The sequence below is a fragment of the Adiantum capillus-veneris genome, chromosome 9 (genome assembly GCF_014529385.1).
Source record: "Adiantum capillus-veneris isolate H3 chromosome 9, ASM1452938v2, whole genome shotgun sequence".
Lineage (NCBI taxonomy): Eukaryota > Viridiplantae > Streptophyta > Polypodiopsida > Polypodiales > Pteridaceae > Adiantum > Adiantum capillus-veneris.
In genome coordinates, this window is record NC_140939.1 from 107,659,296 (window position 1) to 107,685,339 (window position 26,044).

Below are 26,044 nucleotides of genomic sequence, written 5' to 3' on the forward strand. Positions count from 1 at the left end.
AAATGCACTATGGGCACCCTCCATTCAGATAGAGGGGGGGAGTATATGTCTCATGACTTCAATGCATTTCTGGCTAGTCGTGGGATAAAACACCAATGTACAATGACTTATACACCTCAGCAAAATGGTGTTGCTGAGAGGAAAAATAGGTCACTGACGGAAATGGCACGATGTATGGTCAAAAGTCAAGCTTTGCCGCATTCTTTTTGGCTTGAGGCCATCATGTGTGCCACTTATGTACTTAACAGGTGTCCTACGAAAGCTTTGCAGTCTATTACTCCATATGAAGCATGGCATAATAGAAAGCCTTCTATTGAGCACATGCGTGTTTTTGGCTGTTTGGCATATGCTTTGGTGCCACAAGTGCAGCGCAGAAAATTGGATGATAAGGATGTCAAATGTATTTTTGTTGGTTATAGTGCTGAAAGCAAAGGTTACAGGTTGTATCATCCGCAAACAAAACGTATTCTGGTTTCTCGGGATGTAGTGTTTGTGGAAGATTCTGTTCAGCCCTTGCTATCATGTACTAGAGACTGTAATGTAAGCTCACAGGACATTTATGACACTTTGTTGCCTCTTTTCAGTGGTGGAAATACGAATGTAAGTTCCAATGAGGGAGGATCATTGCCGCCAGACTTACATGCTTTTTCGGACTCAGATTGGGCTGGTTGTTTTGACGCGAGTGTGTCCACAAGTGGTTTTTGTTTCATGCTTGGCAATTCATGTATATCATGGTTGAGCAAGAAGCAACCTATTGTGGCCACTTCGAGTTGTGAGGCTGAGTACAGGGCAGTCTTCACGGCTACGGTTGAGTGTGTATGGCTCAGACGCCTTATGGCTGATTTGGGTGTTGGACAGGACACTGCCAACACTATCTACACTGACAGTCAGAGCGCATTGGCAGTTGCGAGGAGCCCAATTTTTCATGCTCGCACAAAGCACATTGAGGTGCATTACCACTATGTCAGGGAGAGGCTCTCAGCAGGAGAGATCAGCTTGGCTTATGTGCCAACACAGGACAACCTTGCAGATCTTTTCACAAAGGCATTGTCTCATGAGAAGCTTGAAGCTTTCCGCAAAGCTTTGGGCTTACTTTCCTTTGTGGACTGATCCTGTCCTCAGGGCATGGCACTTCCCTTTACTCATGTGCCAGCTCTCGTTCACCGCATCACTCCAGGGGGGACTTGTTACCATATACATGTGGTAGTGATGTGTGTGAACACACTAGGACCGCCGGGGCATTTTTTCCCTCTTTAGGAGTTTTTTTCCCCCGTGCATTGTATATACGCCCATCACTCTAGGGCTATCTATCTTTCCATGGCACACTAAGTAACACACTCTCTATTGTGTGCCTTGAGCTTCCATCGTCTTCTCCAAGCTGTGTGTGTTTCTCTGCAACCCTAATTCCAACACCTACGAGGCGTTTTTGAAGCGCAAAAAAACCGAAAAGATCAAAAGATAAGTCGTAAATCTTTCCAATTTTCAAAATTTGATGGTAGGAATGATGTTTTATCTTGGCTTACTCAGTTCGATGATTACTACACGAATGAACCCTTCCCGGAGAATATAAAGTGTGTGACAAACTACATGACTGATAAGGCATCGCTATGGTGGACGTTCTTCACAAGCGCACATCACGTCTTACTACCTAGGAGGATTTTATTACAAAGATGAAAGCCTCTTTCTTACCCCCTCAATTTCATTTACAAGCTCGATGTGCTTGGCCTAGGTTGACATGGATTGAAGGAGACAAGGTGGCCGATTACATCGAAAGATTTTGGCAACGACTACTTCTTCTTCGCATGCTTGAAGAGGTCCCTGAAGATACTCTCCAACGTAAGTATGAAGATGGACTTGATGCACGTATACAAGCAAAACTTAATACTTTACAACCTTCCACCTTGTACGATGCAATTTTTGTTGCATTTGATGCTGAAAAAGAATTTGAATCTATTGCCAAGCGCCTTCAACAACAAAACTTTCCAGCTCGGCAATCTTCTTTGGTAAGTAACAACTACCCTTCAAGATGAAAGCCTCTTTCTTACCACCCAAACATCCCGTAGCCATTACTAAGGGTAATATGTTTCTAGCTATCCACGTTTCCTTTGTTGGTCTTAATGTAAGCTCATACGCATTTATATACAATATTTGGTTTGTGAAAACAATTACCTTCCCCAGCTTAGAATGTATCCACTCGATACACCCAACAAGCGAAGGTCTATATTGAGGTGGTCTAAACTCGGGATTCCTTACAACATAGTGATACCAATCTCTGAAGGTATTTGGTACAATGAAATCTGTAGACATCAACCTTTTCCTCTCTTCCCCATTGTGCGTGGTAGTGACAAGTCTTTGTACTTGCACTCCAGTTTGGAAATGCTCTTCCACCATAAGGCGAGAGAGTATATCCGCCCATATCCTTGGAGGTAAGATGTCAATCATCTATACACACACCCCATCACTCATGTCAGTTAGAAGGATAAAAACCAAGATTCAAACTCAAGTATTATATCCTCAAAATAATATTTGTTATATAAAAACCAAATTTTTATAACCGTAGAAGATAAAAAAGATACGTAGTGTTTCTTGGGAGATACAAAAATATGAAAGGGTCTAATGAACCAATTCTTGGTTCCTACAACTAAGGTTCTATCCCTATATTTGTTCACATCTCGGGTGTCAAAGTTTAGCACTTCAATTTGTGCACTAAAAGTTGTGTCTTTCTCTTCATACCATTCTTCCCCCCGTGACATATCCTTGGGTGGTAATCCATTAAAACAGTTTACATGGGCATGTCGTTCATTTACATCATTTCTCTGTAGAAATATCTACTCTAGTTCACTGCTATTGGCTGTGCTTGGGAAAAGCCACTAATGCACCTTGGTTTCTCGTAGCCATCCAAGGTAATGGTAACATTGTGAGGGTTGTACTAGAGAATGGGTCCATAGACTCTATTGAACCAGTCCTCGGGTACATAATAGAATTGGTTGCCGCCATTTGACTTCTTCCATACTCTAATTATAACCTTCTCACAAAATCCGTATCTTTGGTTTACCATAAGGATCTTTTTACTAACTATGAGTTCACGACTAGGTATGTCCAAAAGAGAGTATAAGTTAAGGTAAAGAACATATCTTTGTACTTTAACATCGCCTTCTTGGATCTTTTCCTTTACCCAAAGCTGTGGGTTGGTCACGAATATATCAGGTACTTGTGTTCGATGTTCGGGCTGAGCTTCAACATATAACTCCCATGCTACGTAAGTGTTGGGTATAAGGGGGAAATCCCTAGTCCCCTTTGAAACTCGAGTCACTTCAAATCCCCAATGGAGACTGAATCCAACCGCGTAATTGAAAAAGATTCTTTGTGCAAAATCACTCGGGAGTTCATCAAGACAATTAAGAAGATCCATCTAGAACAAGAGAAAGAGAGAAAACTTAGTACACATGTGAATCAAAACTAAGTTTATGCTTCTTTTATTCATCAAATTTTGATCTTTATGATTTCATTACAATATTATGGGTGTCTTGAAGCTAATTCTCTAGGTATTCTTTTAACTCTCATAACAGGGTATCTCTCAGACCTCCCACTCGACAACGTGGTCTGTAGTTATCCTCTAACTTTTCTTTTCCTATGACAGCTTCAAGAGCTCCAAACTTCTTGGCAACTTCGGTAATCCTTAACATTTGGAAACAGATCGCCAAGTAGTAGAACATGTCTTCTAGGCCTAGCCATATTCTGAGTTGAAGGAGTCTGAGGTTGGCAAACCAATCTCTTGGACTGTTGTCAATATAGATGAAGAATTGACAAAAAGGTTCCTGGTGACGGGTAAGGTAACTATGGTCAACACTCTTCCAACAAGTTGTGCTTCTTGGTATGCCAAAGACTTTGGTCCTAATTTCTAAGTAAAAGAGTTCTCGTTCATCTCTGACAATCGTGTCACCATATTGTTGAACACTATGGTCAATAGCTCATTCCCTTGTGGCTAAAACATTCAGACGTCACTCTGGGAGCCATTGGTTACTACAAAACAAACATTCAAATAAAATTACATTGTCATTCTTGAAACTTCAATAATTTTATTATAACTCAAACCAAACACTTCCACTCAAGAAGACAAGCTAAAAAAGTGCCACCAACCAATGTCATTTATAGATGCATCATGAATACAATATCATTTCTCAAACAGCATGCATGAATGAGTGCATGATGCATAACTAACCCAACTAGTATCAGGCTTTAGGCTATCCCTATAACCTTAAGCATTGGCTCTGATACCAGGTGAGAGATACCCCTCCCCAGGGGTCTATGCACAAAATATAGAATTTTCAATATACATCAGGGGAGGAGTTCTCAGCACCCGACCAAGCATGGAGTTTAGGCCATGAGCCGGACTGCATCCAGAGGTACCTAGTGACTAGTGCTACACCTGAATGGGTGTTATGAATGAAAGCGTACTCAAGAAAAATATAACATTGTGGAGGGTGAATATATGTGTACACCACAATGCACAGAGAGAGAGAGAGAGAGAGAGAGAGAGAGAGAGAGAGAGAGAGAGAGAGAGAGAGAGAGAGAGAGAGAGAATAGTGGAGGGCGAAATAAAGTGCATAGAGACATGAGAAATTGACAACAGAGAATATTTAAATGCCCATCTAAATAGAACAGGCAACTATGTATTAATGCAATGACAAAATCTGGATATACCATAACATCAAAAAGTTTACGACAAAACAACTAGTAGAGCACCGGACCCTGTGTAGGGATCGACCAGTCCACCCATCCAATTCCTCTCTACTACGGACATAGAGAATTTCACTTCGTCGGGGGTGAGCCAAAACACCTCCAGCCTACCTGAGCCAGACAAAGGTGAGGCCGCTTCGCCTCCCTCCATGAACCCGAGCTCTGAAAGGATCCCAAATACCAGTAGATGGTAGGGTATCAACACCAACCATACCAGCTTAGGCGCCCCGCCTCTTCAATGCCCAACACCGGATGTTTAGGCAAAGCCAAGGCAAGATCCCCAATGCGTTAGCCGTGTATGTCATTCAACCCCCGACGCACTAACCGTGTAGATGAGCCTAACAAAAACAAGAATACCTAAGCAACACCCCCCATCCAACAAAGCCCCATGTCAGCGACCCTTTAGTCTAAGGCTAAGTGATGTAGGTGATCCTAGTTTTGTAGCAACGCTGCCATGAGAAACATAACACATGACTCCAATCACAATAGCACTTCCCAGATGCACAAACAATCCTTTTTCAAACAGTTAGACTGTACAGGGTCTCTACCCTTACACGTCTACCATAAACCATCTTGATCACTTCATGATCCAATCCAAAAACCATAAACCATAAACCATAATCCAATCACATCACACGGGTGAGCTCTCCATCCTAGTTGGGTGAGGCACGACCAATCCTGCATAACCACTTTAGAACATAACATGGCTGCAAAAATTTCGGCCGCATTTCGGTAGCATAACCCAATCCAGAAAAAAAACATAAGCCACACTGGTTTCACCATAAAATATCAACCATAATCCATGAGGGAATCTCATCCCTTAACCATAAATCATAATTACAATGAACCAACTCCCACACTTGGAGTTTGACACATCCCCTGTAATTAATCGGAGTCTACACACATGTGACCCTTAAATTGTGATTCTTTCATGCATAAAAAGAGTCCTACCAGAGACTAATCATGATATAAAAGTATAGTTTTGACAACATTCAACCATGCAAAGTTGATGCATCACATCTACATTCACCACTCTAGCACATAGAGTTAGTTTTGACCTAAAAAGGTGAAAAGCAATCATAACCATGTATATGAGGAATTCATATCAATCAATGAATTCCCATACATCATATGATAACATTACACCACCATAAACATGATGCAAAACAACTCCGCCCTTTAGGTCAACCATAAACCATAACTTCACACATATGCAAAAATAATTTTTTGACATTTTCGGGAGCATGCAAAACATGCAAATGGAAGTGTTTGACCTCAAACCAATGCATCAAGTTCAGCTCTATAATATAGACTATCACTCCATTACATCACTTTGACCATATGATACTCACACAACAAACGGTAACCCCAAAAGAAAGTCACTTTATTCATATCTGCCTATGCGGTTCAGAATGTTTAACCATATACTCCCATGTAAGTTTAGGGCCATCTAATAATTTAAATCAAATCACCAAAACAAACCAACAAACATATCAAAACGGATCGGTTAACTCACGACGTCATATGGTATCCCCCTTTGGTAGCACTCCTACGCGTGTAGGTAAAACTGATAATAGAGTGATTAATAATTCGCATTCTCGAAGTGATAACGGAGACCTAAATTCATTCATCATCAATTTTCATCAATCTTTTCAATTGGTTAAGTGGGTTTGCCCATCCAGTGAATCTATATAATAGTTCTCCAAGGAGCCTGGATTCAAAAAAATTGGTTTGTGTAGTGGCCAACAATCTGTTTTTTGACCATATCTCTTAGCTCATGCGTGTTTTTCACATGACACATATGAGAGAAAATGTTCTAAATGATGTTTTCTATCTATGGTATAAAGGGTTCGGGCTGATTTATCACGGTTTGTGATCTATGACCAAAACAATGTTCCTACCACTTCTATAACATGAAACGAAAAGCGCTTTTTTATACACGTGCGTGACCATAACGCATCATGTGCATAAATCAACGTGTAAAAAATGATGAAACAGTCATGAGGAAACCTCGTATATACTTGGTTAATCCATTCATGCACTTGTGTGCAAAAAAACAATCACTGAGAGGGTGACTACGCAGAAAAACGACATAGAGAGAGAGATGATGACTATGGAGTTTATGGTTTATCACCGTGCTTTAGAATCGATTAAGGGTGGTCAAAAGGCTTCTTGAGTTGCCGCAAGAGAGCGGTGATGAGAGCTACGTAGAGGTATCCACCACGAAAACTTCCGAAGAGTGCGTACACCGTGAAACAAGAGAGAAGATAATAAGCAAGTAGAGAGAGAGTATCCTTCTTCTTCTTCTTCATGAAAGAGAAGAACTTATGGAGATGATGATGAAGAGCTTGCACCACTCCGTATAATAGATAAGTAATTCTGACGTCAAGGCAAGAGAGCTTCTGTGTCTGAGAGTGTATCTATCTCCCCAAGTGAAAGAAGAGAGGTCTTTATATAGGCTCTCAAGGCCAAAAGCACTAGCTAAGAATAGAGTGAGCAAGCACGGACAAGTTCACCCACGTTCGTAGCTTTTCAATTTTTTTTATTTTTTTATTTTTTATTTACAGAGGACACGGACTTCGATGCGCGATTTAGAGACTCCAAGAAGAAGCTTGGCTTCCAAGAAGAGAGTTCTAAACTAAGCTCCTCCTCTCTTTTCTAAAAAGACTCTTTCTTTCCTAAAAACAAGCCTTTGCTTTTTTGGTGGTCAACTCTCCCACTTACCATTCAATTTTTACAGCAAATCGATCATCCAAACAGGATCTAACTAGCTAATGAAAACCGTAGCTAAACTATGCCACACCATAACATCCCAATATAATTATGACTTTCCAATACTGTCAATCAAAATTCGACGAAATAGATATTGGAAGTTATTTTTCTTATTTTTGGAAGAGACCCAAAAATTGGGGATCTTACATCATCGATTGGCTTAAGAATTTAAAAAGGACCATAGCATCTTTTTGCTAGTTTAGCATTATACTCTTGGTGGCCCGTAGGATTCTTTCCCGTAGTATGCCTTAGACGAGCCTTGAGAAACTTTAGCAAGACCTAATCATTTTACTTAAAGGTTAAGGCTCTTCTATGCTTATTAGAAGCAGCCCTTTTTGCCTTTGCTTTGAGATGGATATAACCTTTTTAATCTTTGGAAGAGATTCTTGTGAGTCTCGGTTATATTCATCAGTAGCGAAGATCTTCCCATGTACCTTAAGTAGTACGTGACTTTTGGATCTTCCCTCTTTAACCTCAAAAGGTGCTTTGCCCATAGAAGTATGTACAATGTCATTGTATACATACTCTATAAGAGGTAGATACTTTTCTCATTGAGAACTTTGATCTACTTCTATGAATAGGCTTTTAGTAGATTCAGGAATCATTAGATTAGTTATTTCACTTTGGTTATCCGTTTGTGGATGATAGGCCAAAAGAAAAATTTAATCCACTTCCTAAATTCTCAAAGAGACCCTTCTAGAAATTACTGGTAATTTTAGGATCTTTGTCTGACACTATGGATGTTGGCAAGCCATGATACTTGAAAATTTGAGATCTCAAGAGGGTTTCCATTTGATGTGCCTTAATAGTCTTTTTGATAGGCATATAGTGTGTTTTCTTGTTAAGCATGTCGATTGAAACAATCCAAGTTGCTTCCCTCGATCAAATTTCATATTTTGGTATACCACGCATTTTGAAACGTACTCTTGTATGTCTACTTTTCATGGTAGACCAAGAAAAATATATTTCTACTCCTTGAATAAGGAGAAGCATGGGATTCATACATGAATTTCTTATTGTATGGGTGAGTAATACATAGCCTATTGCCATTTGGAAGATAACCATCCCTCAAGGTGAATGGTTCTTTTGTCTTCCCTAATGCAAAGGCTGTAATTACATACTTAAAGTCTCGATAGCATACTCATCTATCATAAAAGATAGATCATTGTGAGTTGCTATAGACACCACATTTACCCTTGGTCGTTGTGAAAGTGCATCGACCACTTGATTAAGCTTGCTAGCAATGTGAGCAATATGAAATTTAAATTGCAAAAGAAAATTTTCCCACCTCATTTGTTTGTCAGAGAGCTTGGTTTGCGTTGTGAAGTTCTTGAGGATTTGTGATCCATTCGTAGGATGAATGGAGTCCCCAAGAGATAGTATTTCCACGTGTTTAGGGTATATAGAATATCTAGTAGCTCTTTTTCATATTTTCCCAATACTCACCTATCAGAGTTGAGTCTTTGACTCTCATATGCTATGGCATGCCCTTCTTGAAGAAAATAGCTCCAAGGCAATCACCACAAGCATCACACTGGACCTCAAATGGCTTTGAGAGGTCTAGTAGTGTGAGCACACATTGAGAAATAAGCTTCTCAAAAGCTTCTTGCTATTTTGTAGTCCATGAATACTTAACGTTCTTTTTCGTTAAGTCATGTAATGGTCACACATACCTACAAAGCTTCTTACCTCTTGTAGATTCCTTCAATTAGGCCAACTTTTTATTACCTTCAACTTTGTTGCATCCATACAGGTGTCATCTTTAGAGATAATGTGACCTAAGTATTGAATTTCTTGTAGGAAAAAATCACTTTTCTTTTGATCAATGAAAAGCTTATTCTCTCTCACAACTTGAAAGATTACCTGGAGATGTCTCTTGTACTCCTCAAAAAAATTTGAATGGCCTGAAGATTTTTGTCCATCATGAGTTTGAATGCCTCTGGAGCATTTGTCAGGCCAAAACTTGTAACTTATCAAATAGAGCTTCTACCTGCGGCACGAAAAATCTATTTTTGATAGTGATCTTATTTAGTGATCTATAGTCGATACACATGTGATATATGTTGTCTTTCTTTTGCACTAAAAGTAATGGTGAACAAAATGGCGAGGATCTAGACCTCACCATCTCTTTTTCCACCAATTCATGCACTTGCCTCATGATCTCCTCTTGCTGGGCTTGTGAAACTTGATAAGGAGGCTTGTTAGGCGTTGAGCTTTCTGGTAGGAGCTCAATTGCATGGTCATCATCCCTCATTTTAGAGGTATCTCATTAGAGATGTCATCAATGAAAACATCTTGGGATCCATTTAGGAAATTAGACAACTCTAATTCCTTTTTATTCCCTTTATTGGAGGGATGTGGTGTTCCCCAACTCATAAGCATCTATGTACATGTTCTTTTTCTTGTAGGTGAATTAGATTGTCCTTTCAAGGAACTTTATGTTAGAAGTCATGCGGTTAAACCATGGTACCCCAACAATAACATCCTCATGTTTGAGAGAAGAGATGAAGAAATGTTCTTTGTCCACATAACTTGGGAAACCAATTGGTGGAGTCACAACTGCAAAAAAGGACCCAGATCAAAAAAATGCTAGTCTATTGCGATAGACTGAGAAAAAGTAGCAAATGGACAGATTTTGAGCTTTGGCTTATGGAGTGACCTTACATGCCATGAGAGCATATACCACACAAAAATTCAAGGCATTTGGACTTGTTCTCCTTCACCAACAACATCAATTTGAAGCCGCCAAAGTCGGACAATGGAAGAGCTTGTCTATCTGCTAACATTTTATCTTAACTAATCTTGGGATTAACACTAGATTGGTAACCTAACAGGACATAAAAGTGTCCTTTCAGGGTTTTGAAAAAAACCTCCAAAACCATAGTAGATCCACTCATTTTGTAAAATCCTTTCATGAGGTTATAGTTCAAGGCCTCTGCCTGCACAATACCTGATTAAACTCCATCATCCTACTCTTTCAACGTAGTACTCAGCAGCATCTTATTGAAGTTATGCATCCGTAACTACATCACTTGCATCTGCTCAACCTCTACCTTCAAGCTCCAGCTGATTTTTTCTCTTCATCGATTCCAGGATCCGTTTATCTGCGGATCTTTGCACCTTCCATGCACTGAACGTTGTAGGTCTCCACTCCATTTCTTTTCATAGGCAAGCGTATATATTCATCCATCCCAGCAATGCACGAAGCTGAGACTGCTAGCGCCTTCGGCTTGGCACAAGTGGCAATAAACCTAGCATTGCAGTATTGGCTATCTATGCGTAATTCCATCTTCTTTTCCTTGCGGTCTAGCCATGAAGCAATCGAAGAAATGGAGGAGGATCTGACAGATGTGGCAATTTATCCCATTAGCTGCATCACGGCTTGTGCTCATGGCATGCAACGTCGAAAGAATGCAGTAGTAGGAATATGGTACGTGAAACCACGCAGTATCCACTTCTGGCACACATTCTTCCAATTCACAGAGGGAGATGACCTGAGGTTTGAGGAGAACCTAAGAATTCCTCGAGCTTGCTTTGACCATGTATGTGCTCTGGTGTCAAAGGAGTTGCAACAACGACCAATCCCACAACAAATACGAGAAGCTGTTCCAACACATTCACTGTCCGTGTGCAAGAAGGTGGCAATTTCACTACATTTGTTGGGTGCTGGCGGTCCACTGCACAACATGGCAAACCTTTATGGTGTTGGGAAATTCACAGTGTGTCGAGTGCTACGCCAATTTGTGTATGCACTATTGAAACACAAACACTCAATCATATGTTGGCCTAGGACTCCACAAGGTTGGCATCCTCTAAAGGACGACTTTGAGGAGAAACAGGGAATTCCGAACTGTTGCGGCGCAATCGATGCTATGCACATCAACATGGAGTTGTCGGGCACACACCCACTGGTATGACAGGGATCACAACTACTCGATGACACTACAGGGTATTGTAGATAGCAACATGCGTTTCTTACACGTCATGTGCGGGATGCCTGGGATGTGCAACGATATCCGAGTTCTCAGAAACTCCTCTATCTATACATTGGCACAATCCAATGCCATATTCAATGGCCGTGCTATTACCTTCGATCGTCATCACCTAAGAGAGTTCATCATCGGCGATGGAGGATACCTCAACCTACCCTGGTTGGTGATTCCGTTTCCGCACAACAACAAACTTTCAATTACAAGCTCTCGAGCACACATATCATTGTGGAGCGCACGTTTGGCCGCCTCAAGCAAATGTGGGGCTACCTTCTACAACGCATTCGAAACCCAGATGTTGAGTTTCTACCAAAGTTAATTGTGGCATGTTGTATCTTGCACAACATATTGGTGGACTTGGGAGTGCAAGGGGCAACAGATGCAGATGATGAAGTGTTGTTGGATGACTCTACAATAGCACCTACCCCACAAGTGCTACGTGGATGCACTAGGGACGTCCTATTCGAATACATGAGGATATCAGGGTTGCTATGAGGATACTCGCAAGATTCCTTGTATTGTTAACTTCATAATAGGGTTTATTGCAATGTTGGTCTATTTTTAATTTTAATTTGCAACTTTAGTGCCCTTTTATTGTTTTGCACTAGGGTGTTGTGTTCCAGTTTACGAGAGAGAGAGAGAGAGAGAGAGAGAGAGAGAGAGAGAGAGAGAGAGAGAGAGAGAGAGAGAGAGAGAGAGAGAGAGAGAGGAAACTTGCATTATTCTATGACGAACTTGTGAAGTAAGATTTCAAAAGTGCAAATTGAAACATTTTGCAAAGACTTCTTGGTCTCTTTTTAAATTCAGGTTGCAACTTTGGTTGCCTTTTATTGTTTTGAAGTAGGGTGTTGTGCTCCAGTTTACGAGTGTTGTTCGAGCTCCTGGATTTTACGAGAGAGAGAGAGAGAGAGAGAGAGAGAGAGAGAGAGAGAGAGAGAGAGAGAGAGAGAGAGAGAGAGAGAGTACGTGAATTATTTTACGAGGAACCTGTGAAGTAAGATATCAGAGAGTACGTGGAAAAAATTTGCAAAGACTTCAAATGAGACGTTTAAACTTGTACAGTAAGATCCTATGTTTAATGTTGGCCTTTGATGGGATATTTTATCCATCTTTTCCCTTCAACAAAGCTTCAATATAAAATGTGTACTAAGCACATACTTAATTTGTACACTTACTGCCTATTGTAATTGCTACATGCAAATAATTGCATAGAAAGCCAATAAAAGAAACAAGCATTTGATCCTGCAGTGGATGAAATTGACATTCTCAGAATGTTGAATCTACAAATTAATCAAGTCTATTATGAAAATTGACTGTCACAACTTGTTCACACTTTGTGCCATACTCACAGAGTTTGAGTGAAAACACTGTAGGGCCGATGTCAAAGAGTGATAAAAATGTAGATGAGATTATTGAAAGGTGGACAAGTTCCATATGAGGAAAAATAAAGACAACAAAGACATTTGATGACCTAGATGATAACCTACTCCACATGAGGGTCTTGGGGTTTTCGAATAAACGCAATGCACTTCGCAATTTTGCCCAAAGAGGAGCAAATTGCATCTGTGCCCTCACGCATTGTTTGAAGCCTAGCATGCTCAATTTCTAATGCTTGGCGGTCTCTAGCCTCCTCTCGTGCATCTCTTCGACGCTCAGCCTCCTCAAAGCGCCTTGCACGACCAACCTCGAACTCCTCGTAGATAGTTGTCAGTCTTTTGGTTGTTTCGACTAGATCTTTGATGGTCCAAACATGCACTCGAGGATGACGTTTTCCTTTCACTCCCCCTGAGGAGGAGTCCTCAGCAGAATCTTGGCCACCCTTGTCAGATGGTGTGTGGGCATCTTCTGTGTCATCCCCCACAAGCTAAAAGGTAGCATTTAGCATACATACACACACACACACAGAAGGAGAGAGAGAGAGGGAGAGAGAGAGAGAGAGAGAACGTGAGAGAGAGAGAGAGAGAGAAATGGACACCATGCTCACCTGTTGGAGCAGTGTCGGCAGGATGGGAGTCGACCAGATTGGCTCCAACGTCCACGTTGCGATCGCCAGCAAACAATTGAACCATTTTGTCGTAGAGATCACTAGGGAAATCATCCGTTGGCAAGCCTTTATCGCGTCTCTCTGCTAGAGACATTTGCCAAAAACTGTTCCATCCCGAAGGAATGTGATTCTCATAGTCTCGAATCCTATTGAACATCCCACTGATTTTTTCCCACTTGTTCTTGCATTGACTTTTACTACGATGGAGACCACTAGCTCGACAGATGTCTGCAATCGCTTGCCATCGATCCTTTAGCCTAGTTAGAAGCCCACCTTCCATGATTCGGACCTCTAGGTCCTTTTTGGCTTCCACCAAGATGATCACCTCGTGGACGCCAATTCACACGCCCTCCAATGGACGGTGCTTTAGTGGGAACTGGCTGACACACATTGCGAGAAGATGGCAACATAGCGGTTCTGGCTGGAATGGTGTTGGATCCCCCCTCGACAATGGCGGTGTTGCTATCACTTGAGACTGGAATCGTGGCCAACCTTGGCCCGCCACCTACCGCTCAGTTTGGAGCAATTGGCGATCGCAATTGTGGTGGGTGTGCTTGGATAGGAGGGTTGGTTGGCAACGCCGAAGTTCCATGGAGTGTTGGACGAGCCGCATGTAAGCATTGGAGTGGACCTGGCCGACTAGTAAAGACAGATGTTGGCCCTCGAGCCCCGAATTGTATTGGCCTTCCATGGGGGCGAACAAGGCGAGGAGCATGCACTGCAACGGCCTGTAGTTGTGATACTACAGGTGGCGGTGGCGTTTCACAGTCCTCCTCCATGAAGTGCATCTCGTTTTCCATTTGCGTGGAGGGCACACTTTCCTGAGAGTCATGTAGCCACAAGGAGTTGAGGTCCATGGAGTCAGGTGTTCACCTGCAAATAGTCACACCCACAGCAAATTAGGCACAGAGAGTGGTCGGTCTGAATGCAATATCAAAATTTAATAACTTAAATACTCTGTATGTTATGCATTTTATTATTATGAGCTAGCTCGCTGCAGGCCCTGCAGAATCCGCGTGTTGAATAGCGTTCAGTTCCCAGCATGAAAAAATTAATGTGCAGCTGAAAGGAACTGCGCATAATCGAGCAGCAATATAGTTGCACAGTAATTGCAGGCAGAGTGCTTCTGTGTGTGTGTGTGTGTGTGTGTGTGTATGAGAGAGAGAGAGAGAGAGAGAGAGAGAGAGCCGTTTATAACTAAAAACCTTCCATGCGCATTCACGTAGTAGCTGTGGATAACGTAGTAGACAGCGGACTCTGCAGACAGAGTGCTTGTGTGGAGTTCATGAGCATGAGAGAGAGAGAGAGAGAGAGAGAGAGAGAAAGAGAGAGAGACCTGGCGAGAGCGCAGTACTGAGCAAATCTACTGGGATGGCGATACTTGCAGCTTGTGATGTTGCCGTGGAAGGTCGCAATATTATATAAGGGGCCAGCATGAGAAGGTCGCTTCGGCGTGGTACCGTCAGGTGGTGAAGAAGCAGTTGGTGCCTACTTTCCAATGCAACCGTTGCAGGTCACGCTGTGAAGGTCACGAGTAAAAAATCAGTGAATTACCTTCTCCCCCCAGTCAAGATGCATGGCGGCCATTGTGGGGGGTGGTTCAACCACCCACCAGACTAGCAGCTGCTTAACCTTCTTCGGTTGTTATGTCGGTTGTATGGGAAAACCACTTTGTTGCGAAGGCCCACTGAGGGGCGCTTTTGGAGAGCCTATGGGAAGGCGCTCTAAATTGCTAATCTAAAATCACGTTGAAGAGAAGAGCTCCGTGCTTGTAGGAAAAGTAGACCAATGAACATAGGGAAAGATAGGATGTTCTTCTCCCCAAGCCGTTCTAGAGTTGCCCCCCATTAGTCTAGGCTGGATACACACTGCCAATGCGGGTGCCCGTCACTTTTGATGATGGGCGGGCATGCATTACACACTGGCTACATTATTTTATCATAAAGAAAAATCATTTTCAGCAGCTGCGTCCATCGCATTGGTTCGCCGCCTGATTTTGGCTGACCTGGCAAAAGCTCAACCCCCGCCCGAGCTTGGACAGGGGGTATCGCCTATCCAAGACCTTGTCCTCTGCCCTTTCTGCCCTGCGTATCAGCAAACGTCGCCTAGCCTCCACGTCTGCGCGCCCAAGCTTGGGCACGCGGTCTGTAACCAGCCTTACCTTCTCCAAGGCAGGACACACACATGCAGGGAATTGTAGGAGAGACCCAAAGGAGGTGAAAAGCGAGCTAGCCTACTCCTCTTTGGTCCTAGTGAGGGATATAGCTAGGAATCCGTTTTCATCGACGGAACGGGAGATAGACCCAAAGGAGGTGAAAAGGGAGCTAGCCTACTCCTCTTTGGTCCTAGTGAAGGATACTCTTTGGTCCTAGTGAAGGATATAGCTAGGAATCCGTTTTCATCGACGGAACCGGAGATTTCTTCCTTCATTTGGGTTGATGATCGTGAGAAGTGGAGTCTGAGGTCGTCGCCCGCTGCAGATGGGTGACGCATCCTCTGCTCCGGGTATGTTTTCTCGGCTCACTCCTTGTTTTGAATCCTAGTCTGGAGAGGACAACGCTCACGTCTGCTGCTGAGAAGGGTTTCTGATGAAACCTTAGAAAAAAATTGGACAGTATGCGCAAATAATGAGGAATGGGGTAGGCAAGAGTAAAGGGCCACACATGATACCAAATTCGTAAGTTTGATGCTATAACGGAGCTCAAAACACTAGCAAAGATTATAATACTAGTCTTCTTTGAAGATGGGAGCAAGAGTACCGATTTTAAACTTGAGAGCCACATACAACACCTGAAGATGTTGGGCATTTTCACAAGCAGCAGTGGCATGTGAACTGATGGCTCCGGCTTCCCATTTGCAACTAGTAGCTCGTATCTGATATCGATTGGAAACAAAAGTGGCGGAGGTTTCTTTGAAATTCCCTCTTCTGCGTATTATGACGAGCTTCAACTTTGAGATTGAAGTTGTAATATTACATGTCTGCAGTTTTTGTTTGTGAGGAATAGCGCTGAGACACATAAGGTGAGAACTTTGAAGTGAGTTTGGAAGGGGCTTATTGTATTCACCCTCAAGATAAAATATCTAAAGGCAAAGTCATTCTGATTGGTACTTACTTTGAGGAAGATGACACTCAACCTCCTCCTACTTCCAGTACCAAAACGGATACTCGACTTCCACCAAAATTGACAATTATTGGGTTTGGATGGCTCTCGTCAAGAAGATGCTGCCTCGTTTAGGAGAGGAGACTCCTTGACTATTTCGGGCATTGACCGTGCTTTATTTGATACTTTTGCTAGTACTAAACCCATGGTAGATACTAAGGCAATGTCCACAGCGCCTCCCTACACGGCTCCTATGACAACTTTGTCGGCTACGAAACAAATACATCAGGCTTCTTTTTCTCGGTGGTGTATATACCACTACTACTTTTACTTCTGCTTGACTTCGTTCTATCCATCTTCTCAATCTTCCCATTGTTTTGAATGCTCTAATATTGAAGCCACATAATTATGAGAATTGGTCTATTTCCATGCATTACACTTGGGCATCGCAAACATCCGAGTATAGATATTTGAATGCGCCATTCAGAATAATGAGAGGAGCTCTGTGAACGGGAATACCTTTAATACCTTTAAGCCCACCAAGAATGAGTACTTCTGATGCTTCATATTGGATGGGTGAGCATTGGGAAGAAGTGTTCGACCATGCGGGAACGGACATCTATGATGCACCGTAGGATGGGTGACATAGAGCATCACGAAGGAGATTGTATTGTAAGTTTGGTGAGAAAAGATTAGGTGATGGGTTTTGTGATGCGTCACAAGGTGGGTGCCGGGAGCATCGGAAAGGGAATATCCATAGTCAAGGGGAAATTCTGAACTGATCTAGAATTGTGCACAAGGATGAGCAAGCACTTGAATGAAGATGGGTTCAGAGGAAACTCAGAAAAAATAGATGCTTTTGGAGAAAGGGGTTGCTTTTCGGGAAAGCAGATGCTTTTCTATAAAGAGGTCTATGTTAGCATTGCATTCGTGCATTGCATTCGTGCATGAGACTACATCCAAGGATGGCTGGCTTGTGATTGTGTAAGCATTATTTTCAGCTTATAAGGTTTTATCGAGTTTTAGCAGGTTCTTACATTTTTAAAAAGTGTCTGGCCACCCACTTCATAAGTGGGGAGCCAAAGGTTAAATAAAGCAGTAAAACACCGGCTGCGGGTGATGCCGATGTCTGCCCCGAGTGTACCGGATGATGCTAAGATGGAGTGGGCGGGTTCCATCGCGACAAGCTGCTGTTTTTTCTTTGTTTTCAGCCCATAGACGATGTAGTTGGGGCTGATTTACGAGAAGGAAACCCGAGAACACACCTCTTGTGTGTGTAGGATTGGATCAGAAGGTTCTCTACGATGAGGTCTCTCCCGGGAAGTTGCTTTTTAAAAACCGAGTTGTGTTCCGAGTGTCGAGACATGAAAGGTAACTCTTTTCATGTTTTGATCTCTGAGTATATCATTTGTAGGAGTACTCCCTCTACACGAGGAAGTAGGAGCAGAGGAAAGCATGAGCCTTTGCAAGAGAACAACGCGTTCTGAGGAACTAGAGCCAGATCAGCCCAAGGGTAGCCAAGTCTAACATATATGTTGTCTTGACTATATGGATGCAGGTGAGAATTCTATCTTGACTTAAAAAGGTTCAGCGTGTTGCAATCCAACTTTGGAGACCCTTGATGACTCAATGTAAGGTGCAGCGGAAGTGAATGTTGAACTTTGCTCAAGATGAGTGCTCCGAACTGTGCTCAAGGGTTCCTTTTACTTACGGAAGGGAGAGCCTTCTGTTCCTTTAGTGAGAGAGTGCAATGGACACAAACAAAGTTGATAAACACTGTGAATGAAGGTGCATGAGACTGAGAGATAGAGAGAGAAGAATAGGACACCAGGATGTTGTCAAAACCCTCCTCCGAAGGCCCCACTCTCTATGGCGAGAGTGGTCTACTATTGATTGCACAAATCTCTACAATGCTTTGGACTTGCCGACAATGTCGACGACGATGAGGATGACGACGAAACGGATTGAAATCTGAAAACGCTAAGGGCTGAAATCTGCAAATCTTTATCTGCTGAATTCTGACTCTATGTCGGTGACGATGTCGATGGCGACGATGCGACGACGACGCGCTGACAGCATCTGCGTTTTCCGGGCTGAAACTGCAAACTTCGGTGGATCTGACCGTGCGGCGAGGATCTGTTGCGGGAAGGTGAGATCTGCGAGGTTCGGGACTTCTCCTGCGGTGTCTAGTTGTTGAAAACTGAAAACGTTGATGCTTCTTGGTGTTCCGTCGCGGTGAATCTACAAAACGCTGGATGGTTATGCTGATGTAAAAACGCTAGGGCTGAATGTTGTCTTGCTGTGGAAATCTGCTAAGGCTTGGGCCAATCTGCTGTTCTGCTACTGTTGGGGGTGATCTGCTATGCAAAACGCCAAGGCTTGTCTGTCATGCAAAAACGGTAGGCCTTGCTTGTTGCAAAACGGTAGGGTCTGGGGGGGGGGGGATCTTGCTGAGAAGATGCCTGTTGAACACTGTGTTCCTGCTGCCTCTTCTGCCAGAAAGTGCTAGCGCTAGGTTTCTTTATATACATGCTTGGCTAATTTGCCCTGCCTAGTTCCCAACAAAAGTCACTTAAAAATAATAAGTGAAAACTGTCAAAAATAGAGAAAATAGGTCTATGCACTGTAAAAATGCTCATGATGGGTTTTGATGGAAATCTGATGATCATGCTGTGTGCAACCAGAGGATATGCATCTACTCTAAGTACCTGGGCATGCACGGTATGCGAACAGACTCACAAAAGTGCCAGAACACTCTAGACTGACTAAACTGAACCCAACCCTTGCCATGAAGTAGCTTGTCCACGTATACATAGGGTTAGATGTGCACGTGACACTCAATCGAGATGACCTTAATAGTTCTTCTACTTTTGTATAAATCATTAGAATGATACCTCATTCTTATTATGTTATACATGAATGAATCAAAGACTGAGTCATTTTTGTACAAATCCTTGCCTAGTCATCTAGAGCCAATCGTATTTTGAACGTCATGTTCTTTTGTGTATATGTATTCAATGTTGGAACACACGAACACACACACACACACACATGTAACACCCATAAATACTTGTTTTTTTACCACATGGACTGATGCACTGATATTTTGAGAAACCCTCTTTGTCCATCTGATGCTCCTCTTAAAAAATTCCCATTGAAAAGGCCTAAAAGGCTTGATGTTTTATCATCTCCTGCATGTCTAAAAACGTGTGGAGAGCCATCATTTATTGGCGCGATGAGAAAAATTTTCCACCACTTGGCAGATACGCCCTGCGCATATATGGTTCCACTTGCAGGCGAAGAGAAGGGAGTTTACAAAGGTAAAAATAAACTCTCTTCTAAAGAGCTTGAAGCTTTTTGTAAGGACCACAAATGTTTTAAGTGTGGGGAGCAAGGACATGGCTATCGTTCTTGCCCCAAGAGAATTGCCCGCAATGAGACTCCTAGAGCTTCCACCATCGAAGCTCCAAAAGAGGATGCTCATTGCAAAGGTTCACCTCTCTCCTATGCTTGGGGAAAGGTAAGGGAGCATGATGCCTTCATCTGTTTGACCCTGGCTCTACTCACAACTTCATATCAATGGAGTTGGCCACCAAGTTGGGCATTCAAGCTTTCGAGATGGGAGCTACTGTAAATGCCGACATCGCTTTCATACCCGAGTTTGGGAGTAGATCCATGAATCTGAGAGTGGTAGACTCTCGAGTTGGGATCGAGAACTTGAGATTCCAAGGAAGGATTTGGCGTCCAGGAAAGCAGAGTTGCTGCCAGGATTTTTATAGAAGAGGACTCTGGGAACAGAGTTGGAAAGGAGTTGTAGGGATGCCATGCCCTGAGTTTGGAAGGTGAGATCCAAAGGCGAGAACCTTGGTTCTTGAGGATTCAGAATAAGGAACAAAAGTTTTTTGGAATAGGGTTTATGCCCTAGGATTCCACCTGCACCAGTGTTGCCACCACTTGTGTGCCCCGTCCCTTCCCATGTTCCTCGCTCTTTCATGGCTTGTCCTCTCCTAGCTTGGTAGTTCTCGCGTGTAGTGGACAATCAAGATATCTCTGGTCCTTTGTTGGTACGATTGTATGTTCGGTGTCATGCCCAAAAGGCACGATCTCTCTTGGCTAGTCCGATGCTGCCCTTCTTTTTATCTTTTATTGGCAATAAGACTTGGACATAGGAATTTGTTGGGGATTTTTTCATTCACCATACTTTGTAGGCCATTCAAACATGGGAAGGTTGCATTTCTCCATGTCTTCCTACAAAGCAGCTTCCATAGAGTATGTGAACAATCCAATGAGTAGATTCAAAGAGAAATTATTGTTTGACGATGTCTTGTCTGTAGAGTATACCTCATGTTTCCCTCTCGCTATGCGAGTATAGTCAAGAGTCAACAGTGATTCGCACGTTGTTGTGCTCTGTAGATTGTTACTATTTTTGGTATATTGCTACTCACTCTTTTGCTCTAGATAAGGTCTTTGTAGCTGTTACTACGGTTTGATGTATGCCTTTGTAGATTTAGGTTTCATCTTTACATTGTGACATTTGATTTACTATCATGTGCACATGGTTCTGTGTGCCACGTGGATATGCTTCATCAACTTCCAAAGACAATTCTGTACCTATCTCTAGATAGGAGTATGTGGAATCCTAGGAGGATAAGTACATGCATTTTTGTGAGCCTGTTTGTAGGTACTTCATGTTTGGACGAGTCCATTAGATTAGGTTTTCCAGTTACCCTCTTGCAAAAATGATTTGTTCATGAGTTTTGACAGATGATGTTACACTACGATGGGCATTTGGTATGACGTGCACGCAGTTTTATGTTAGAGGAATCCAACGAGTCATTCCTTTCAATCAAATTTCCAGGCTGGTAGATGTGCGACAGCTTCACCTAGAAACTTTGCCTAGACAAGTTTATCAGCACACATTCAAGCAAGGAAATAAGTAAAGATTTGTGGAAGTTTAAAGTCTAGATCTTGTCACCATTCAAATTCCGCTGTACACCTCACATTGGTATCAGAGCTTTGTGATTTTGCACTAATCCGCTAATCTTTGATTTTTTTATTTTCTCTCTAGTCTTTGAGTGTGTCATAACGTTTGCCCAAGGATGCTTCTTTGACTCGGGGAACACATGCAATACCTCAAGTGCAGACTGTACTGACTCGAATTGGGAATGTCGCCTTGGTAGCTCTTCAAGATGAAGCACCTCTAGGGCTGATTTGATGCACCTTTGGATCCGTCTTGATGTGGGATTGCGGATGGCAAACAAGGGGTACATCTGGGGCTGAATTGCGCTTCTGATGTGAGAGGAATTGTCACGAGACGGGCACCACGTGTCAACGGAAAAGAACAGATTGAACAGACTTTTAGCACTTTAATAACAACTGAATTGAAAGAGAGAAACGACACAAGGAGTGGTGGAGTTCCACCCCTAGAGAGCACTGGCCCCAAACCTTGGCACCCCTTTGGTATTTCTTTATATTACTTGAACTCATCGGTCAATGCCAACACTCACGCTTTGCACCTTCACCCAGAAGAGTGCCAGAGAACGAGCCCTCTATACATATTTAAAGGCCCTTGTCCTTGAAAAGCGATTACATGAAAAGCATTTAAACTCAAAAGCATATGACCTCAAAAGCTGGCGCTGAAAACTGCCCAGTGTAAATCATGGAAATCCGTACAGGTAGCCACGTCAGCAGGTCAGCGTGAAACGTGGAATTCCATACAGGCTGCCATGTCAGCAGGTCAGCACAAAGTGCGGGCGTCCGTGTCACAAATCGGTGACGTGGCTGGCCTTGCGATAGAGCATAGACACACACCCCGGCTGGTAGGCCCGAGAAAATGCAGCAATGACACGTGGCAGATTTTCGAAATTCGCGCTGGACATGTTGACGTGGCACATTGTATGGATTTTCGTGAATTGCGGCGCTGTTTGTGCTGGGCTGCTGACGTGCCAGGGTGTACGAAAAAGCAAGGCTGTTTTTCTACACAAATTTGATTTGCTTTACCAAAGAGAGAAAGAGAGAGAGCTCTTTTGCTTTATTTTCAAAAGCTTTTGATTCACCAGCTTTTGGGACAGCTTTTGGGGCTCTGCTTTTAGCATCCTTTGTAAACCTTTAAATATGTGGGCATGGCCTCACAACTCAGAGCATTTGGACGCAGAGTCTGAGAGTGAGCGCCTGCCTGCACTCTTGTACTTTGAACACAGATTAATACAAAAAGAAATACCGAAAGGGGCGCCAGTCTTGGGGCCAATATCTCTAGGCACGGAACTCCGTCGGGCCAGTGTCGAATCAATTGTAAACTGTGAACTGTTTTGAAGTGATTTTTTGTGGTGACGCGGTAGATTCTCGACTTGGAGTGTCCAAGTCTGTTACAGTCCGTACAAGTGTCACATCATCAGGTCTTAACGTACGCGTGTGTGTGCCGGCTTTACTTTAATGTCTTTAGGTCCCCTGGGCCTCATCGATGGGGTCCCATAAGTTGGTGGGAACTCCTCTTTAAACATAGGCCACTCAGCAAGACTTTGCAAATTGGTAAAACTTCTTCTGTTGCTTCTGCTTCTAGGGTTTAGGTCCTTGGCCGGGATCTGCAAGTTGGATCTGTTCTTTAGTGGCTTGACACGGAAGCAGTTTGTGTTAGGAATCAAGGGCAAGGATTCTAGACACTCCTATTTAGGGATAGATTAGCTTTGGAAGTGGATGAAGCATGTCAATGTGGCACACCGAGCCATGTGCACGTGACATCGCCCAAGGACACTTCTCTCACTCAAGGAACTCCAGGACCTGCCATTCTGCGTAGGACTGGGCGCCTTGAATGTAGGTAATACAAACATTGTATACCGGGGTTACAACTGTAGTGCGCTTGCGAGAGGGTACTTGCCTTGGTGTGCGTGCTTGACCACCTCATGTCACAAACTGATGGTGTGTCAAGCCAATTGAAACTCAGAGGGTTAGGAATGCCTAGCCCTAACCCAGCTAACGTGCAGGTTGATTGAGGGGCATAACCCTAGTAGAAGCAGAAGAAGAAGAAGTCCTCACCAACTTACAGATCCTTGCCAAGTGGCCCATGGGTTAGGATCAAAATCCTACCCCCAACAACTTACGGGACCCCACCATATGGGGCCTAAAAATAAAAGGTACATGCGCATGCACGTGCGCACACACACACACACACATTGAAGGACATATCATGAAGGATGATGGTGTGGCAAGCATCTGTATGGATGTCCGCAATTCGCACTGACCTGCTGACATGGTTGCTGTACAGAAACCCGCGATTTGCGGAAGGTGCTGTTGACGTGGCAACAATGTACGGACTAGCTCTGGGGCGTGAGGGCGCTTGCTTTTGAGAGCAGATGCTTTTAGACTATGCTTTTCATGTGAATTGCTTTTGGATGGCCATGGGCCTTCAAATGTGTACAAGAGCTCATTCTCTGGCATACTATGTGCGGGAGATACAAAGCAGAGCAACCAGTGTTGCACCGTGTTGAAGCGATATACATAATACCGAAAAGGGCGCCACAGTTTGGGTCCAGTGCATTGGGAGTGGAACTACGCCACTTCATGTCTCGTGTGAAATCTCTCTCTCTCTTTTAGTTCAATTGTTTTGAAACGTCTAAAGTTCATTCAGTCTGTTGGGAGTTTTCAGGAACATGGTACAACCGTCTGCCGATGCAACCGCCTCTGCCACAGCTGTTGCCACCAGCTCCCCCACCATCACCACCTCCTGGGTTCAATGGTTGGCGCCCATATGGATATCCCTACTATCCATATATGGGGTTTGCACCAAACCTACCAAAAGATTTCAAGGATGGTGGAACATCAGTAAAATTTCACGTTTTTATAGTGAAAGATAAGAAGAAAGCTTGCAGTTTCTACAACAGTTTGACAACATTTATGGATTGGGGAACTACACAGAAGAATCAAAGATCTTTCGAGCTGTGGGATTTCTCAATGATAATGCCATGCAGTGACAGAGTTCAATTGCTACCCAACCGCATGCTCCAAGGTCTGGAAGGCTTTCAAGACCATTTTTGCACGCTGCTACATGACCTCCCTGTTCGAAGTCCAGATTTTGTCCGAATGGGAAACTTGAAAAATGCTTGCCACGGAAACCATGGAAGACTACAACCAAAGGTTCCTCGATGTTTACCTTACATTGTCTTTCTTCAAGTTGATTCCCTCAGAGGACCAATGCAAGCGTTATACAATTGGATTGCCATCACCATTATAGGAATATTGTCTTTCTAAACAAGTATTTGTCACAAGACGGGCACCACGTGCCAATAGAAAAGAACAGACTGAACAGACTTTTAGCACATCAATAATAACTGAATCGAGAGAGAGAGAGAGAGACGACACGCGGCATGGAGTGGTGGAATTCCACCCCAGAGAGTATTGGCCCCAAACCTTGGCGCCCCTTTCGATATTTCTTTACATTGCATCAACACAGTATAAGCCGATACTCCAAACTCTGCACCTTCTCCAGGAAGCATGCAGAGAATGAGCCCATGGCCTCATATTTAAAGGCCCTAGGCCCCAAAAGCAATTTACTTGAAAAGCCTTCAAACACAAAGGGTTCTGGTCCAAAAGCAATGCCAAAAAGCTGCCATTGTAAATCACGGAATTCCGTACAATTGCCACGTCAGCAGTCAACGCAAAACGCGGAAATCCGTACAGTTTGCGACGTTGTCATGTCTGCGCAATTTTCGGCTTTTCCGTATTCCTTTCGCGACATCAGCTGCTACGCAAGCCTTTCTTTGTGTGTGGGTCCTGCTTTATTTTAATCCTTTATGTCACTTTGGCCCCATCGAATGGGGTCCCATAAGTTGGTAGGACTTCTTCTTCTATTGCTTGTTCTTCTTAGGGTTTAGGCCCCTCGGCTGTGATCTGTAGGTTGGCTCTGCTCTTTATTGACTTGGCACGTCAGCAGTTTGTGACAGTATCAACAATACAAGAACTTATGGACCATGCTACAGTCCGATACAAGCTTATGAAAGGGAAGCTAGAGTTTATTACAGAAGATTCCAAATAATCAGAATACTCTGCAACCACGAACAAATCCGAGGGATTCTCGCGAAAGTCAAGCACAAAGGCCTTGTTTGATGCTACAACAATGAGAAACTCTTTTACAAGAAGGCCGATGTTTTGGATGCTTTCAATCAGGGCATAATTTTTATAATTGTCCCTAGAGACCAGATAGACCCGTGGAGCTTACCCTTGCTCAAACAACTGACATATTTGGAGGACCACCTCCGGCTGAACGAGCTTGACCTGCGATTGGACTTCAAGCCAGTCGCTCTTAAAGTTCGACTATTCGAAGAAAACCCTGAATGTATTTTATAATTGCTTTGTATTTAGATACTTCTTGAACTTTGTTTGAAAATATTGTTTGGAATTTGTTT

The 26,044-nt window shown here is 43.1% G+C and overlaps 1 pseudogene; it reads right to left on the bottom strand.

Annotated features, from left to right (window-relative positions):
* Positions 1-13,757: 13,757 nt before the first annotated feature.
* Positions 13,758-14,402, bottom strand: LOC147450951 (uncharacterized; annotated as a pseudogene).
* Between the last annotated feature and the right edge of the window lie 11,642 nt (positions 14,403-26,044).